Source organism: Rousettus aegyptiacus, unplaced genomic scaffold (genome assembly GCF_014176215.1).
Source record: "Rousettus aegyptiacus isolate mRouAeg1 unplaced genomic scaffold, mRouAeg1.p scaffold_m13_p_15, whole genome shotgun sequence".
In the NCBI taxonomy this organism is placed as follows: Eukaryota; Metazoa; Chordata; class Mammalia; order Chiroptera; family Pteropodidae; genus Rousettus; species Rousettus aegyptiacus.
Window position 1 is genome coordinate 38,019,610 of NW_023416290.1, and position 19,478 is coordinate 38,039,087.

The 19,478-nt window shown below is 33.8% G+C and overlaps 1 long non-coding RNA gene across 1 annotated transcript in view; it reads left to right on the forward strand.

The window, feature by feature from the left end:
- The first annotated feature begins 1,228 nt into the window (after nt 1-1,228).
- The window catches only part of LOC107512199, a 49,220-nt gene continuing 30,970 nt past the window's right edge, over nt 1,229-19,478 (forward strand). Inside the window, exon 1 of the long non-coding RNA XR_001597215.2 lies at nt 1,229-1,302. This is a non-coding gene — a long non-coding RNA (uncharacterized LOC107512199). The remainder of the gene's footprint in view (nt 1,303-19,478) is intronic.

A 19,478-nucleotide genomic window follows, 5' to 3' on the forward strand; every position in this document is an offset into this window, starting at 1 on the left:
AAACCTAACAAAGGGGAGAATGTTCAGGAAAGATGGCTGGGATGGGCTACTGGCTCCGGATCACAACAGCTAGGAGGTGTTCCTCTCCTTACCAAGAATAACAGCTGAATGTATTCCTGCATGTCAGAACCTGTTCCTACTGTGGCTTGTGGCTTCCCTTCTCGCAGCCTTTACGTTTCTCAAAGGCCTCTGATGGTTCCCTTTCTCATCCAGAGGAAAGGCCAACTTCTTATCCTGACCTAACGGCCCCAGAGCCCGGCCCCTCGTTGTGAGTCCGCTGTCACGTCCCATCGCTTCTTTCATTCGGTTCGTCTCACGAACATGAGCTTCCTTGACACTCCTCCCGTCAGCCGGGCTCACCGTGCTTCAGGGCCTTCGCACTTGGTGTTCTCGCGGCCTAGAACACTCCTCTCCGCTGCGTGGCTCACCGCTACCCCTGTACTTCCTTCCATCTCTGTCGAATGTGCCTCCCGAGAGAGCTTTCCTGATCACCTGTGTATATTAGTACCCTTCTCACCTTATTTGCTTATCTTTACACCACTTGCCATCCATCACCTGATGTCGATTTACTTACTCGATTTTTCTTTTCCTCCTCCCACCCACCCCAATCTGGAATGTAAACTCCGTTAGGGAAAGGACTCGTTTTTATCACTATTGTATTTCCAGTCCATAGAACAAATCTTAGCACATAGAAGGTGCTTAATAATGTTTGTCGAATGCGCATATAATGAATACATATTGGGTGAGTGGATTACTGCTGGGTAGAAAGCTAAGAAGAGGTGGCGTGTAACCCGAAAACCACTGCTCGTCCATTCTGACTATTAGAATGTTCTTTGTGTACTGTGTTAATCATTGTCATCTGGAAGTTTCATCTTTTTACATAGTCATTTGTTTTTTTATTTTCCTTTAGGTCTTTGGGTCCTAAGTTTCATTGATTTACTTTTTATGTCTGTGCAAGAGGCATCCCCTCTCTAAATCAACAGTCATACCTTGTATTTCTTCAGTAACCCACTGATTCCCCCCACTCACACCCTGTGTGTTCCCAGTATTCACGACCCATTACTGTGCTTACCGTAGCCTGTAAATAAAACTCCACCAACTCATTTAAAGACGGTGGTCAACTTGGAAAAGTCTTCAGCTCTTGGTTTGTGTAATTCTACGCAATAACCAGCAGATGTTGCTATTGCAACAACATCCTGATTGTTCTCCGCTTGCCTTGAGAAGCACAGTAGTGTTGTCCGAGAAATAACAAAAATTCTTCAGAAGTGTAATTTTCTGAGTTTTAGCCGCTTCAGTGCCAAGGTAAGGAATATATTTTGTGCTATTTCTTGTTCATAGTGACAGCTGCTTAAGGTGTAGGTCTCACAGAAAGTGTTTCCCGCAGAGCAGGTATCTCATTTTCTCAAATATGGAATTGACTACTCAGGGCCCATATTTTCTGAGTTTAAGGAAATGTCAGTCATAGTTCCAGCTTCGATCTGATTCAGTATTTATACTGATTTCATTGCTTTCTAACTATTTGACTTTGGGCAAAATACTTAGCTTCTCTGACCCTCAGTTTCCTAATTTATAAAAAGGCAATAATGAAACTCAGTTTTCAAAGAGGTTGCAAGCTGTCACGCTCAGGGAGCTATTACCGCATTAGTTGTTATCTTTGTTTTTTTTTCATTGTTGTTGTTTATTTTTTTCCCACAAATGCATGTCGTGTGGAGCACTGTAATGTGAGCTCCAAACTCACATTATAACAACATATTTGAGAAGTTAGTGTTTTGGAAACTTGCTGTGAGAGGTCAGATAGACTAATTTGGATAGGCTTAGAAGAAAGAGACATTATTGTTGATTTAAAAAGAGGAATCTGGTCTAGAAAAAAAAAGAGGCCAGTGATTAAGACCTGCTTGCTTGTTAGCAGCACCTTTATGGCGTGACTTTGGCAAACCTAAATTATTGTTGATTAGTCTGGCAAACCAACTGTCTAGAGTGGCCAAGGACTCGGGAAAAAAATGAGCAAAAGGACCTGGGAGACACCAAAAGATGGCAAAGAGTTCATGCACTTTATTCCAAGGAATACCCATGATATCGTACCCGTGAATCTAAGTGCTAAATGATCTGGTTATAAAGTCCGAAAACATGAAATGTAATAAATAATAAAAGAACAAATGAAAGCTTCTAGAGATAGATTTCTCTGTGCAATAAAAAGTAAGTGCTTCCAGCCTGAGAGTGAAGGAGAAAACAAAAATAAAATCTAAACCAGTGGTGAGAAATCTTAACTCCTGACTTTCCATGGCTGTTTAAATACTGTCAGCGTGATCAGCCCTGAGAACCTCATCGTATTAACGATAGCACAAGACAGCACTGATGTTTACATGGATGACTCCCAGTCTAAGTCATATATAATACATTTTATAAATATTCCCATGTAAAAACATATAATTATAAGTAGTAAACTTAATTTTATTTGATAATGCAGCTGAATGAAACATCAGTTTTCTGATGATTCTAAATTTTCACTGTTTTCACATTTATAAGAATAATACTTTCAGAAAGGTGCCATAGATATTTAAATAACAGGTTTAAATCTGCTTCATTCATTCATTCATTCATTCATTCATGTTTATATTAATCTAATGTTTACTAAGCTTCTTCCGTGTGTGAGACACTGATCAGAATGTATTGAGAGATCTGATTCCTCACTGCCTTCAGCAGTCCTTTATCTGGACAAGAAAAAAGATACCAGTGAAGCTACGATTTATGCAGGACTCAGCAGCGTTTCTCTGTGCTTTGGGCCAACTACTTAGAGCAGGCTGGAAGAGCACAAATTAACTAACAAATACCATAATCCTTTACCTTTTCTTTCTTAGTCAATGCAATGAATGTGAACATGTAAGTATAACGTGGTAAACTGTGGCTTCTAAGAAATACAAAAAAACGAGGGATATATTTATCCAATTTAAAAAATCTAAATAAGCATTTTTTTCTATATAGATATTAAAAAATATTATTAACAATGTTTTAATAAAAGTATATGGAAATGTTAATTCTTTTTAATGGATCCAAACATACCGTTTCAAATACTTGTAATGCTGAACTAGAGATTCATAATTACAATATCCGATGCCAAATCTATTCCATTGAAAAAAAAAGAAGCTCTATTTAGGTGGCACACGAAAATATAAATCCAAATTCCTATTGTTTCTATTCTTAATGGTGACTCCTAAATTGTGGATTGTTCAAAACTACATAGCACTATATATATGTGTATATATATGTATGTATATATGTATATATACACATATATGTATTGCATTGTACTGTTGAATTGTGCACCTGAAACTTACTTGATTCATTAACCAATGTCACCATTGAAAAAAAAAAAAAAAAGAAAACACTTAAGTCTGCTTGCTCATCAGTGCTTAGAAATATATTCATCGGCACTGGTCCTGCTCTTTTGCAGACTTTTGTGATCTTCACAGTGCTTTTGTGGTTAGAGCAGAGTTGAGTTCCCTAGATCTCAAAATAACATTTTCTTTAAATGGTCAAAAGCTGAAGGGGGAATTGCGTCATTAAGCATGCGAGCACTTCATTAATGTAGAATCACCAGGAGAGAGTCAGATGTGTGAAAAACCTATGGAAATATCCACTCGGTGAGAACTTTGATCAGAGAGATTCTGAATCTCATATCTGAATCACTCAATGGTATTCGCACATAATCCCAAAAGCAATGATCGTGTGTTGAGACGTGTGTCAGAAGCAGATAGGCATTAGATTCAGACTCCGATCTAGTATTTTGCAGACAATTTATTCAATACATGTTATGTGCCAATTATTTTACATATATATTCAATTAATAGCTTCAACGATCTTCTCAGTAGGCATTATAGTCACTTTTTTATAAATAATTAACTCTTATTCAAACAACTTAAGCTCCTTTTCCAAAGTCACCCAGTTGGTAAATGAAAATTTGGGATTTAAATTCTTTTGAGTGATTTCAAGGCTCGTGCACTTTCCACAAGTACTATCTGATTCTTTATAATACCAAACTGCTTCTTAAATGGAAACTGAATTTAACAAACTTCCATTAATTTTAAGTATGACCCTCTGTGCCCTGCATCAGGCAGGCCTAGGGAAAAGCTAATCAGATAGTTTGCTTTCTACATTTCTTTCTAACACATCTCTCATTTTGCTGCCCACTCAGGTTTTAAACTAGTTGCCCATTATCTCCACTCACTATTACTTCAATTTTTTATTTATACCAATAAAAAAAATCAAAACTTGATATTTATTAAATTTTGTACAAATCCAATATAATTTGGCTTCAGCATAAAATAAGATTTATAAGCTTAAAAATGAAGTAATTTATTTTATTCTTTCCTTCTAACTCTAAAAGAAGTTTAGAAAATAAGAGAAATAAAAAGTCCTGATTACTGTTCAAATTTTTTAAAAGCCTTACACTTGAATATGTCAAAAATTTCCCTTTTCTATCCAGTCTTACACCTCCAAATGTTAACCTTCTCTTGAAGACCTATGAATTTTTTTTAAAAAAATAAATAAAGCAATTTTTCTTTAATATGAAGAAGAGTAAAGTATTCACACTTCTCTAGACTTCAGTTTCAAAGGCCTATTAGGTTGTAAACTTTGAGGTAACACAATTATGCTTTCCTTCTTTCCTGCTAAACTCCGGTTACATTTCAGAGTATTTTTAGTTTTACAACAGATTTGAGATAGAGATACAGATATTTCCTATGTACCCCCTACTCCACATATGCGTAGCTGCCCTTCATTATCAACATCCCTGACCAGAATGGTACCTGTTTTACCAAGCATAAACCTACATGGACACATACATCATAATCACTCAAAGTCCATCGTTTACCTTAGGATTCACTCCTGGTATTGTACATTCTATGGGTTTGAATAAATGTATAATGCAATATAGTCATCATTATATCATGTAGATTAGTTTTATGGCCCCCGAAGTCTTTTGTGCTCTGCCTATTCATATCTTTCCCACTCCAACCTCTAGCAACCTGTAATCTTTTATTGTCTTCATGCTTTTGTCTTTTCCAAGATGTCATAAGGTTGGAATTATACAGTATGTAGCCTTTTCAGATTGGCTTCTTTCATTTAGTAAGATGCATTTAAAGTTCCTCCATGTCTTTTTGTGGCTTGATAGCAGCTGCTTCTTATTTTGAGAATGCTAAAATCACCATCTTTTCTCCAATTAGAGTTGACATTTAATATTATTTTATAGTAGTTTCAGATATGCAGCATAGTGGTTAGACATTTATATAATTTACAAAGTGATCCCCCCAATTAGTCTAGTACCCACCTGGCACTATACATGGTTATTACAATATTATTGACTATATTCCTTATGCTATACTTTGCATCCCCATGACTATTTTATAAATACCAATTTGTACTTCTTATTCCCTTCACCTTCTCCACCCAGCCCTTCAACTCCCCTGCCATCTGGCAATGACCAGTTTGTTCTCTTTATCTATGGTCTGTTCTGTTCTTTTTTGTTTGTTGATAATGTTCTTTAGATTCCACATATAAATGAGATCATATGGTATTTGTCTTTCTCTGTCTGACATTTTGTTAAACATGATACCCTCTTAAATTTATTTTTATTTTTTAAAGTGCGCTTTTTTTTTTTCCCATCTGAGGTAGCTGCTTATTTTATGTCTCAAAACTTTTTACATATATTTTTTTTAATTGCTAAATTACTCCTCCACAGGACAGTTTGATCAAGTCAAAGGATAACAGTAGGATTTGGCAAAAAAATAGGACAAGTGAAATTAAATGCTATTAGATAACAAGAGAGTGGTAGCTACATCTTTTTTCTAATTTTGTTTGCTTTCCTATCTTTTTCAAGGAAAAAGTAACACATAGATCTCATAAGAGGTTCATCCAAAAGTGAGAAGAGACATTTTGTTAGGATAGTAGTGAAAGAAAGCTAAAAAATAGGAAAAAGTTTTAAAGGAAACATGTTGTTCCAAATACCTGAAAAATATTTTTTCTCATGCCTTTATTCTCCAGGCAAACGCATGCTCTTTTCTTGAAGATTCCCTTGTTAGATATCAGTTTCTTTGGCAAACCTGTCTTAACTAACTTTCGAACTCTGGATCAGTGCCCTTCTTATGCAGTCTTAGGACATCGTGCATTGCTTGTACCCTATTATTTGTCGCATCAAATTGTTATTATCATTTACTTATCTATCTCACATACTATGCAATAAGCTCCAGAGATTCTCTATCCACTTTATATGTATTATTGCCTATTAAGCTATTTGACACATAGTGGTTTCTCAATAAGTATTTTATGAAGGAAGAGTTAACTAATATATGAATTTAATTATACACAAAATTACATTAGTTAAACAAGAAGGCCATTATCTTGATGTGGCTCTAAGCAAACCAAAATCTAACCAGGTAAATTTCTCCAGGCTACAAAATCAAAATGCTAAGGATACCCAATCACAGTCAACTAAACTTTAATCTATAGCCAATCAGATCATTTCCTTTCTTTGCTTCTGCACTTCCTCTGTGTGAGTTTCCCCGTAGCAGGAGGGCTTCTAACCACTTCCAGTTTGGCACTACTTTATTGGAATCAGCAAATGCTAAGGTAACTCTTAAAATTTTTAATATGCCTCAGTTTTTCTTTTAACAACACACATATGTTCTTCTGGCAATTATAAGATATGTGGGAAGAATTTCTAGTATCAAAGGTGAATACTTCTGAATAAAATTCATTAAAAATGTTTTTAAATACATTACAGATTTGGCAGAAAAAGAAAGAGTGACTCCAGAAGTTCAACAAGAACACTCAAATCTGGAGAGGAAGGGGATGGTCAATGTTACTATTCTAGTAACACCTGTAGGTTCCTGGTCGTCCAGAGCTTGGATGTAATCAAGCCTTGCCCCAAAGAGGAGAAACAAGACCTTGTACAGATCAGAGACTAGCGTATAAAACCAAGATATTCCCAATGGAAACCAATGGTAAAGCACAAGGCAGTGAAAGGCAGTGCTTGTTTTATTTTGACTCTAGGTGGATGAGAAAAATTTTAAATGTCTGTGCTATAAAAGTCATCATGGGCTAATAGTTTAAAGATTGATCCCAGGTGACTGGCAAAAGATAATGCAAATCCTTCCTGGGAAAGGGCATAGTAAGCCCAAGTATAAAAAAAAATAATAACAATTCCAAAGAACATGATTAAAAAATAGAATCAATCTCAAAAACCTATATGTATATAAATTTAAATTACTAATACAGAAAATAAAAGTATTTTTTTTCTTTTAAGAAATCGAAATGGACATTTAAAAGTGTGATAAATAAAAAAGAGATTGTTAAAAACCCAGGAAATTTTAATAACAATACAATCTGAAAAAGGAAAAAATAATAATGATTGCTATTGGTGACTCAGTAGATGAGTTGCCTAGCAAATGAATCTGAAATGAAGAAAGAATTAATGCACTAAAAATAAACCTAAAGGACACTACTCAGAATCCAGGACAGTAAGATACGCAAATGGAAAATATAAAAATAAAATGAGAAGAAATAATAAGGTCTAATATACATTTAATTATAGTTTCAGAAGGAGAGATAACAATGGTCAAAGAAGAAACATTTGAAAAGTTAGTGGCTCAGAATTTTCCAGAATCAATGCAAAATCTCGTTCTTCAGATAGAAGACAAGTTCATAGTGCCAAGCATAATAATTAAAGGAAATCCACACTAGATATTTCATTTTCCAACTGTAAAACATCGACGGCAAAGAGAAGATCTTAAAAACACCTGGGGTGGGGATAAAGGGTGTAAGAGGGCACTTGACCTATAAAGGATGATAATTTTCATATGGCTGATTTTTCAAGCAACAATAAAGCCAAGAAATAGTGTATTAATATCTTCAAAATACTGAGAAAAAATAACACAACCTAAATTTTTATAAACGGCATCATGATCATTCAAGAATAAGAATGAAATAAAGCTATTTTCGGAACAAAGACAAAACGTGACATCGTGGGAGGGGCTTCCAGTTTCAGTTCTGCTTTAAATTGTCAATTAATTCCTCTTGACGATTCCAAAAGAAATAGAGAGGGAAAGTGACAAAAAGTGGGAGGACTCCGGGAGTGACAGGAGGCTTTTTTTAGCTAGCGTGTATATAGAGAAGTAGACTTGACCTGGGATAGGAGGCAGCCTTTCAAAGTTGTAAAAAATACTATACAAGTTTGTTTTGGTTTTTTTTTTCCAACATGAAGAAAACTGGACTGTCGGAAAGTCATCTTACTTCTTCCAACTATCGCCTTGAGTAATAATGCCCAGCCAACCCCTGCCTGGCTCAGACCTCTGATCCAGATCCCTTCATCGATAAAATCCAGGAAGCTCATAAGTACATGTAAGATGCTGAGAAAATGGGTAGAGGAGTGAGTATAGTTTTATGGTTCATAAAGCTCTTTATATTCATTTCTATTTCTGCCTAACGGTATTATAATTAAGCCATGCACATTTGTTATCCTTTCACAGTTTCTATGGGTCAGAAATTTTGAGCACGGTTTAGCTGGGTCCTCTGCAAGACTGTTGGGTGGTGTTGAGGTCTCTCACCTGAGGCTCAACTGCATACTGTGCTATTTTATCATTTCACTAAGATATATTTAACCAGATCAAGATCAACAGTTTTCCTCTATCTTTTGTTATTGCTAACAATATGATGAAGAGTGCCATCGTACATTTAAACATGTGTATGTATATTTGTAGCGTAATTTTTTTTTTTTTTTTTTTTTGCGAGGCAACCCTTGGTTGATCTCACAGATTGCAAGAAGCTTGTCAGTTTACAATCCCTTATTTTTTATTTTTATTTCTTACACCTACAGCACCTGATCTTCCTAGGTGGTCTCTTATCCAAGTACTAACCAGGCCTGACCCTGCTTAGCTTCAAAAATCAGACGGGATCGGGCTTGCTCAGGATGGCATGGCCATAGACCTTATAGGATAAATTTCTACATATGAAACTGTGGGGCCAAAGGGAATAGGCCTTTGCATTTTGGTAGATATTACCAAATTTCCTTTCATATGGTGCACTTAGTGTCCCCACCAGTAAAGTATTAAAGTACTTATAGACCATAGCCTTTTCATATAAGTGCATCAGTAAACTTTTGAATTTTTGCCTATCTAGTAGATGGAAAATAGTACCACAGTATAGTTTTTTTTAGCATTTCTTTTTTAATAAGTGAGAATGAATACTTTTTATATCTTATGTCTTTGTACTTACTTTTCTATGAATTCTCTGTTCTTCTTAGTCTTTTTCTGTTGGTCAGTTAGTCTTCTATGAACTAATTTCTGAGTTCTTTTTATATCGTAGAAACTAGTTACTGTTTGGATATGAACTACAATTTTTTTTTCCTATTTGACTTACCTCTTGACTTTACTTTTATGTTTTGCCATGCAGAAATTTTTGTTATGTATCAAACATAAATCTCTTTTATAGCATATGGATTTCGGGTCATATTTTGAAAGTCTTTTACCACCCCAAAGATATAAATTAGTTAATTCATAATACATATGTGGTTTTATATTTCAAATCAGTTTTTAATATTTATATGTTTACTCCACTGGGAATTTGTGCTGGTGTTTAGTGTGGTTCAGGATTTTTTAGAAGGCTATCAGCTATCCAATTGTGCCAACATGATTTATTGATTAAAACATTATTTCCTCCTTGATTTGAGGTTCAGTCTTTCATCATATACTGAACTCTCAAATCTATTGTGATCTATTTTATGAATTGTTATTCTGTTCCTTTATCATATTCTGTTAAATATAGAAGGGATATTATATGTTTTAATATATAATATGATGGCTCTCTCATTGTCCTTTTCCAGCCTTTTTAAAATCCATATTTATTTATTTTCTCAAAACTTTAGAATCAGTTCGACTAAAAAAAAAACTTGGGTAATTCATTGAGATTACCCTATATTTTTATTGGGATCTCATTTTATTGCATTGAATGTATTTACTCAGATTTTGTTTTGTAGCATTCAAAAATGATTTAAAGTCATTCATACAGGTCTTTCATATTTCTTGTTTATTTTTAGATACCTTATCTTTTCTCTTGCTATCACATATAAGATTTTTTCAATTATATCTTCTAATAGTTTGTAATAATGATTTTAACATCATTTAAAGAATTATACTAATATATTAAATCATATTTTTTGTATATTTTGTATACTACTACCTTACTAAAGTACCTTATTTTATGTAGCAGTTTAATTTTTTGTGGATGTTTTATTCCAGTACACTTTTTGCATATACTGAGTTTTAATTTTCCATTTCTAATTTTCTAGGCTGTAGTGCTTTTCTGTTGTCAGATTTTATTATCCAGTAATTACCAATGTACTGAGAGGGTATACTCATGTTTTATTAATGACTTTAGTGGAGATATCTCTGGTATTTGCCAGTAAAGGTGTTGACTTTTGGATTAAGTAAGTATCATATTAAAGAAGAATCTGTATATTTTTGGTTTATTAAGCATTTTTATCAAGGGCTTCTACTGAACCTTGTCAAATGACTTCACATCTGTTGAGATGATCAAGGAATTTTTTTCTTTCTCATCTATAATATGATTAATTTCATAGATTACTTAATATTGAATCATCCTTGCATTCTTAGAATTAATCTTGCTATTTCTAGATTTACTGTTTTTCTTAAGTGCTGTTATATTATTTTCTAGTATTACACTTATAATTTTTTTATTGATAAGCATAAGTGATATTAGTCTGTAGTTTCCTTTTCTGTTTAACATGATCACATTTTAGAATTAATTAAAGTTATATCCACTTTACACAAAAAGTGTTTGGAAGTTTTTCTTACTATTCTTTGAAGCAATCTAAATAACATTGCAATTTATTGGCTTTTTGAAGGTTTGGGAAAATTTCTCTCTTAAGCCACCTGAGAGCCTTGTGATTTGGGTGAGTTACTACTGTCCGTCAAATGATCTGTGGGAATCAGTCTGTTTCAATCTTCTAATTCCTTAAGAGTCTCTTTTTGTAAATTCAAATTCTCCAGGAAAATTACATATTTATTCTTATTTTCAAATTTATTTTGCATAGAATTATGTGAAATATATCATTAACCCCCTTTTCAAGGTCAGAAAATGAAAACTGACAACATATTTAGTTTTCATTTGCATAGTTAGGAGGAGAGGGAGGCTGCCTTTAAAACCAGGCCTTTTAACTCATTTTTGCTTCCATATTTCTAAACCTCATTCTGTATCCCCACAGTTTCTAAGCAGCCTGTCTTGTCAGGACACTGAAATGGAAAGTCATTTTCAGAGAGTGATGCAGTCTCCTTAAAATAATGCTACTTTTGCTAACATGGCATTGTAAGTTCTGTCAAAAATCCTCACTAAAGGTATATTCTGGCCATCCTGTACTGAAATTCAGCCAGAGGCCTAAGCATCATTTGTCATGAACTTAACTCACAAGGTTAGGGACAGTGATTCCACAGGAAGTCTACATTATCTGTCCCTTACTTCTCTACTATAGACTGTGCTCCTGCTTATTCACTAAGCTTCAGTCTCTCTGGCTGGCTTTTCAGTTCCATGAACATATTAACTTTTACCTGCCACAGGACTTATCTTTTCTCTCTGGCATAGTCTTTTCAAAGATCTCCATATGAATGACTCTTTGTCATTATTCAGGTGTCAGTTCAAATGTCACATTCTCAGAGATGTCTTTCCTGGCCATACCTATTATAGTCTTTACTAAAAGCTAAGTGACAGTGATCTACAGTGGGAATTATACTTTAGGGGAGTATTTAAATTCGAAGTAAGTAGAGTTTTAAGTATTAGATTGAGGATATTAAGAGTCTTGATTTTTTAAATATGTTTAGAATGAAAAAGATATCCAATTGAGAAGAATCTGTTTTAGGCTTTAAAAGAAGTACTGGGTTCTTTTATAAAAATCGATATCATAAAAACTTGCTATTTTAAAGCATGAATTTAAAAGGCTTATATAAGACAACAAAAATATGTTTAGAAAAAAATTAGATTTTATCATTTTTATCACAGATATTTCTAAATTGATACTGCATTATATTGTTTGTGTATTTTAAAGACTTACTGGAAATGCACAGCTTATCCAAAGAGATTTTGATGGGGACTTTAAAAGGCATCTTACTCATCCAAATATGATCCAACCAGGTAAAACTTTGTATACCTATATGTAGTATTAGCTCTTCTATTATGATAAAAACTACATTATAAAGACCATGTTTTTTTTGGCAATTAGTAATTCTAGCACCACAGAAAATATTATGAGGTGACAAAAAGTACGATAGGGTTATTATTCATAATATTAATATAGTCTTATAATGGAGACATGAGATACATATAAGAAAGAATTAAAGCCTAAGATAGGTTCATGTACAGAAGCAAATGCTAAATATTAAATATTAAATGATATTAGAAAAGAGGCTGTCATGCGAAAAGTATCCGATTGTGTAAATCATACATTTCTGGAGCTCGAGAGGCAGCAACATGGACTAGACGTCTCAGAGAATATGTCACACCGTGGCTGGAACTTAATTAGGCATGTTGAAGGCAGATGAGAGATGGATAAGATGAAGCAGGAGGGAGCTTGCTTTCTAGATGTTTTAAATTTGTACTTTTTATATGTGCATATATTAACAAAGTTACGTATTCAAAAGCAGATTTGAATATGTTTTATGTTATATATTATTTAAATATTATATATTATATAAATACAAGTGCACGAGCACTCATCTATATGTTTGACTGTTTTCCTAGCTGTTAGAAGCAATTCATTGTTAGTTTGGGAGGCAGCACATCCAAATCGTCATCTAATCTTTTATACAAGTCAATAGGCTCTAACGTGAGTTCTGCTTTCTTAAGAAGCAAAGTGCTTGTAGCAGGTAATTTCCTGTAAACCAGATACCATTTTTTTTTTAAATGCTCTGAATCCATGCTCATATCCTTGTGTCTGATAGCTGGACGAATGGGACTTTATAGTAAAAGCAAAGCATTAATTAATGTTAGAAATAAAATGCATAGATATTATCTTATAAGTATTCAGCTTAAATAGTACAGTTCAAGAATCATAATTTGTGAATAACTTTGTAAAATCAAGGTTAAAAGATTATTAAAATACCAACATAAAGAAGAAATACAAAGGACCGAAATAGATGAAACCAAATATTTTGATATTGTTAATATTTTAATTTTTGACATTTTTGGTGTTTCTTTCCTATTGATAATTCAACCAGGAAATACATTTATCTTTTTATTCTATAATAGTTTCTTGTTCTGCACTTGAAGTTGCCTGTTGGCATTTAGGTGGATTTTTTTTGTAGTTGTTCCAGTAGTCCATAAACTAGAAATTATATATCTATTTCCCTTTTCTCATTTCTCAAAGGGTGTATTAACTTCTACGCTATAATTTTAGATTACACTAAACTCTATAAAAAAAATACCAAAGTGTAACTGTATTTAAAAAACTAAAGTGTTTTAAACAAGCCACAGTTATTAAATATTTTTTCCTTCATTGTTCGAAAATGAGATTCAGATCTAAACTTGTATTAATATATACATTGCTTTATTATTACACTGTGTGATTTAAAATTTATTTCATTCTGCAAATGAAATTTGCAAATAGACATATATTTAGGGGATTTTTTTCCTGAAATTAGAAACATCTTGATAATATCTGTGGTAGCTTGCAGATATAACAGATTTTTACTCAATAACATTAAGAAAAGGTTTTTCTGACGTTCTTGGTGATAACTACTTTATAGCTGAACTATATATCAGCAGCCAAATTCAATTGTATTTAACCTTATAAAGCTCCTCTTGTCAAAAACCTATCACAGAGTGTTATGGCTATTGTTATCCCTTCTTGTTCATGTTGTTTGTGAAATGCATAATCTTTATATTTACGTTATTGTTTAAATTAACATCATCTTCTCTAAATGAAAAGTGTAATGTGAAGAAATTCAAGGTCTGTCGGTATCATTTAATTAGTTTAGTTCACATTTATTAAGCATATACTGTGTACCCTATACTGGGCAAGTCTAAGAAATACACAGATATGTCGTTCTTACATTCAAGTTGTTCACAGTCTAGTGAAGGAAAATGAAAAGAAAGAAATAACTGCTGTGCTCGCCAGGGAGTGTCATGATAGAAGGTGCACAGGGGCAGATGCTGCATGTAGGGGACCCATTTTATCCAGAATGGAGTGGGTGTTGGAGAGAGAGGAGATAATGTGAATTGAATTTTAAAGAATGACAAAGATGGGTATAATTAGTTCTGGTGTATGTGGTATGCAGAAAAAAGGGAATTAACGCTCTAGAGTGAGGGAGCAACTTGTGCACAATCTGGGGGGTAAGAAATAACTTATCATGTGCTGAGAATGATAGCAGTTCCATGTTACTAGAGTGTCAGCATCATTTCCATGGTCCTTGAATTTTCGTTTCTGAGGCTGGAAGTCTATGCAGTGATTAAACTTTAGAACCAAACAAATCTGGACTCTAATCATGCTAGTTGTCTGACAATAGTTATCTAAGGGCAAATTATACATCTTTGCCAAGCCTCCCTGGCCTTTTCCATAGGTAGGGTTAATAATGCCCGATTTATGAGATGATTGTGAGAAATAAAATAAATAATGTGTATCGATATTGTCTTAGAAAAGTGCCTGGAACACAGCAGATTCTCAGATAATAGTGTTCTTGACCTTATTTGTCTTAGTATCCTATATGGGTAGTTTATGTGTTTATTAGAGGATCCAGATAATAAGTCAAGATCACAGATTCTGTTATTGTGTAAACCAGGAAATTTTTCTCTTTCATAGCTGTGGCTCATATCTCCAAGGCTACCAGGGAAAACACATGATTTTAATCTTGAAGGAAACTATGTAAATCTATAACTCTTACTAGAAAAAAAATGATACCATTACCTTAGTTTGTATTTTAGAAAGCACTTGCACATAAAATCTGTGAAAAATAATGAACACACAACTGAGTTAAATTTCGTGTATTATGTCTGAGCTGTCTAGTTTCATTCTTTTGCATGTGGCTTTTCAATTTTCCCAACACCTGAAACTTATATAATTTTATTAACTAATGTTACCCCAAGAAATTTAAATAAGTAAATTAAAAAGACACCACTGAAATTCATCCCTTTTGATAGATCAGTAAATTAATCAATTTAAATCAGCAAATTAATATTTTGGTGCTTAGTCTCACTTAATGCACATCAATCATATCACCTTCCTATGTGAAAACTTATTTAAATTTGTACTTCTTGTATGCTATGATTCCTGCTGCCAACGTAAAGCAGTAGGTATACGAAACCGTCCTCTGATGTATAACAGATTACTTTGAGATCACTTCACGGATATGAAGTGATCTCGAAGTAATCTCAAATGTTAAATTTGTATATTCAAATTGCCAATTGCAAAACGAATTTTGAGGGTTTTTTTTATTTTATTTATTTGATTTGTTTAATTTTTCATGTAACGCTTTATTTATTTATTTATTTATTTATTTATTTATTTATTTATTTCCTCCCTCCTCGCTCCCCTCTGGTAACCACTAGTCCATTGTCCATGTCCATGAGTCTGTCCTGTTCACAAAATGAATTTTCGGATCTCAGCCTGTTTTCACACAGTACCAAACTAACTACCACACTCCATGATTTAACAGAAAATACTTGGGAATAATTTTATAATCAATATAAAACCAAAAAAATTATTGAAAAGAAAAAATCTGAATTAGATCTTTTCTTTTGTATGATATCAGTCAATAAACTGAATTCTCTGAGCTAACTGTAAAATAGAAAGAATGTATAAATGTAGTTCCTACTGTGTATCAGGTGTTTCCACGTATAGTATCTCATTTAGTCTTTGCAGCTCTATCAATTGGGCATCCTTATTGGCTTCTTTTTTTAAACCAGAGGAAAAACTTAGCTTTAGTTAAGTAATACATCAATTAATTTCCAAAGTTTAGATTCTAATCCAGTCGTGTCTGATTCCAAAGTCCATGCTCTTTCCATTGCAATACATATACCCTCAAGCTTGCCCTTGGGACAGTCCAGTAGTGTAATGCAAATCAAAAAATTTTAAAATTATAAAGCATGATGCAAATGTAGTAGGGGATATTATAAATATTATCTTCTAAATGGTTTAGAGACCCTCGTTTTTTACACAACTGGCGATTTCTCTCTAAATTACCTGGTTTATTTCATCATGGGATTTCAAATCATACTGAAACTTTCATCTGTTAGAGTTAGACAAAAGTGGATTAAAATAAGGATGCCGCTTAGCATCTACTGTGAGCACACAATTTTGTACAGAGAGTAGATCATGGGAAAACCTGAAACCTAGGAGAAATGGAGATACTTCTGAAGAGAGAACAGACAGAGATGAAACCTGCCTACAAGTTATAAGGCATTTGCATTGTGCTGTATATATCCACTCATATGCATCAACTGACACAGATGTAATGTTGGAACAGTTTCTCTGGGACAATACTCATTATTTTTTAAATGCACCAAATGATAACACTTCATTAACAGTCACACTGAGATTTAACTCGGCAGTCTAATAGTAACTCAGCAAGCCATTTAGAAGCTAAAATTGTTCCAAGGTCAAAGAATCAATCTCCAGGTGCTAAGATTATCTCAGGAAATAATTCTAGGTCCAATTAACTTCAGGATAAGAGGCACTTATCTGTATTTGTCATAAATTTGTAAGTAAAATTGCTTCTAATTATGTGTGGCTTTTATTAATTGGGTAAACTGGCTCCAGCCAGACTGGGAGATTGTGGTATAATCCCCACTTGAGATATTTAAAATAACAAAATATCAATGAAGAAACAAATCTCCAATCCTGGCTAGCCTTTATGGCTGCTTAATGCACTTTGATCTCCTATCCACCCTCACTGCCCCAACAATGTTTTCCCCATGTCTGACTAAGTTCATCTAAAATAATGTCCTGGAAACACCAGCAGGATCATTTGGTAGGGAGCATTATGCTCTTCAAGTTCTGCCCAAAATTCGAAGGGAGGTATGGACTCTTCAAATTTACTACCCTTCAGAAACTCAGGATCCATGCGAGTTACAAATTCTTCTTTAACCCATTAGTTTTTCCACAGATACTTGTTGAGTTAGACATAATACATACACATTTCCCAGGGGCAAATGTTGATTCTCAAAGATAGTAATTTCTAAACAGGCTCTAATCTCATAAAGATGTAAAGAAACATTTTCCTATCTATTCCTGAATTTCCAAGGTGGTAGTTTTCACAGTGGAGTTTGTACTCAAGGATATGAAGGAACACTGTTGAGCCATCTTCCTTAATTCCCAACTTTGCCACTTGATGCCTGCCAGGCACAAGATGTATCTTCCTACTGCTGAGCTGGATACCTTTGTGATGTTTGCTTTTTTAGCGCCCTCCACATAGAGTCAGTTGAAATCTTGAGTTTTATGCTCATAGGTATTTGATCAAATTCTTAATCAGGACCAACTTCCTCACTTTCTCTGTCTTAGAATGGCAGAGTGGTTTTGTTCATTCAGTTACCCCTTTGTTTTCCTTTTGTAATTCCCTTCACTTAATTTCTAACCTATGAAATTGAGACATGTCTCAAAGCACTTAGAGTCAGGCCCACTATGTCTTAACAGGTAACTTGTTCACTTAGCTACACACTGCTGACTTCACTGGTTCATGAACATAAGTCTTATTTTCTTAAACAAGCCTTTAAGGGTAAGAACTGAGATTCATACTTTTAGTATCTCCTAAAGCATTGCTTTCCAAAAGAGGTTTCTGTGACAATGGAAATGTTTTATATCTGCATGGTCCAATACTATAGCCTCAAGCCATATGTGACTATTGAATACTTAATATGTGGCTAGGGTATCTGAGGAACTAAATTGAAATTGAAATTGAAATAGCTCCTTGTAGTTAATAGCTAAGATATTAGACAACACAGCCCTAGAGCACCAAGCTCAAATTGATTATATAGCAAGTTCTCTATAAATATTGGCTAATGAACACAAAGAACTTTATTAGTCAAAGTACTTCCATTTTCATGCACAGAATTTTTATGTCCTTTGGAATTTTACCATGAAGTAGGGGAAAACTCTATAAAGGAAGAGTGGGAGGGTGCAAAAGAAAGAAGAGAGAAAGAGGAAAAAAAGGGATTTGAATGAGGTACTTTGGAAGGAGAACTGTAACTGACGCCCTTGAAAATCACTGTAGTATTTACTCTCTTCAGTTAAGAGTTGAATGTGGTTGTATTATATTTATGTTTCAAAGCCTTCTTAGGGGAGTTCAAAATCTGAAGTGGTTCCCACACTGATCATAGTGAACTAAGTTAGCAGTCTTGTGAGGATAATTTCATTCCAGATTGTACAATCAAATTTAATCAGCTGAAACCAAAGAACATTTATGTACATTTTCACAAAATATGAACCCGAATTGAGTTAGAAACTTATTGTGTTTTTAAAAAACATATTGATTGACATTTTCTTAATCAGAACTTTAGACTGTCAACTCATTTATTTGCTTTATAAAATATTGATGAAATTTTAAGTAAATTGAATAAATTTTATTGTAAATTTTATCATTACCCTTAAGACATATAATATGTTAGTAAGTACACGAGCTAGCTAATGTGAGGTAACTATTCTAATTATGTACCTGTGATGTCATTCTAAATGGAGGAGATTAAACATAATGTATTATTTTTAATCTATGTTCTGAGGAACGGTTGAAAATATGTAATTTGTTTTTCACAAATGCAAAGGCTGACTTATGCCTAAAACTGTTATCCATATCTTTAATATCAAATGATCAAATGTGTTTTTATTCAAACAGACTTATTATCTTCATTGATCATATATTTTAATAGAAATAAATGTTAACAACTTGAACTTATAAGTGAATGTGTATTAAGGAAATATCTGTTTCTATTTTAGATAGGTGTTCTTACAGCATTTCATTTGAACATGTTTCTCTGCTAAAATCTGTCACAATGCCTGTAAGATTTCTTGGGGTCATCAGAGCTCTGCGACATGGTTCCCTCTTCTGAGCTGTTTTCTGGCCCATCCCGTGCTCCTTTCCAGAGTTTTTGTTGTTGTTGTTGTTATTGTTTTGTTTGTTTGTTTATTTGTTTGTTTGTTTTTACCAGGAATCAGAAACTTTAGGAACTTTAATCCTGAATCTGTGCTTTCTGAAAGCTCTTCGCGGCCACTGAAATTACACCTTCTGAGCAGAGCTTTCTTTCCTTACCTTCACCCTTTCAATGCATTATTTAGGTATCTTTGGTTACAAATGACAAAAAAAGAAATTTTTGGAATGATGCTGGAGTAACCAAACGACCAGGTTTCAGGAAGGGCAGTAGCGATGGGCTTCAGGAGCCTTCATACATGGTCCCAAATGCCACAAGAGCCCCTGGTAAATGTGATCACTTAG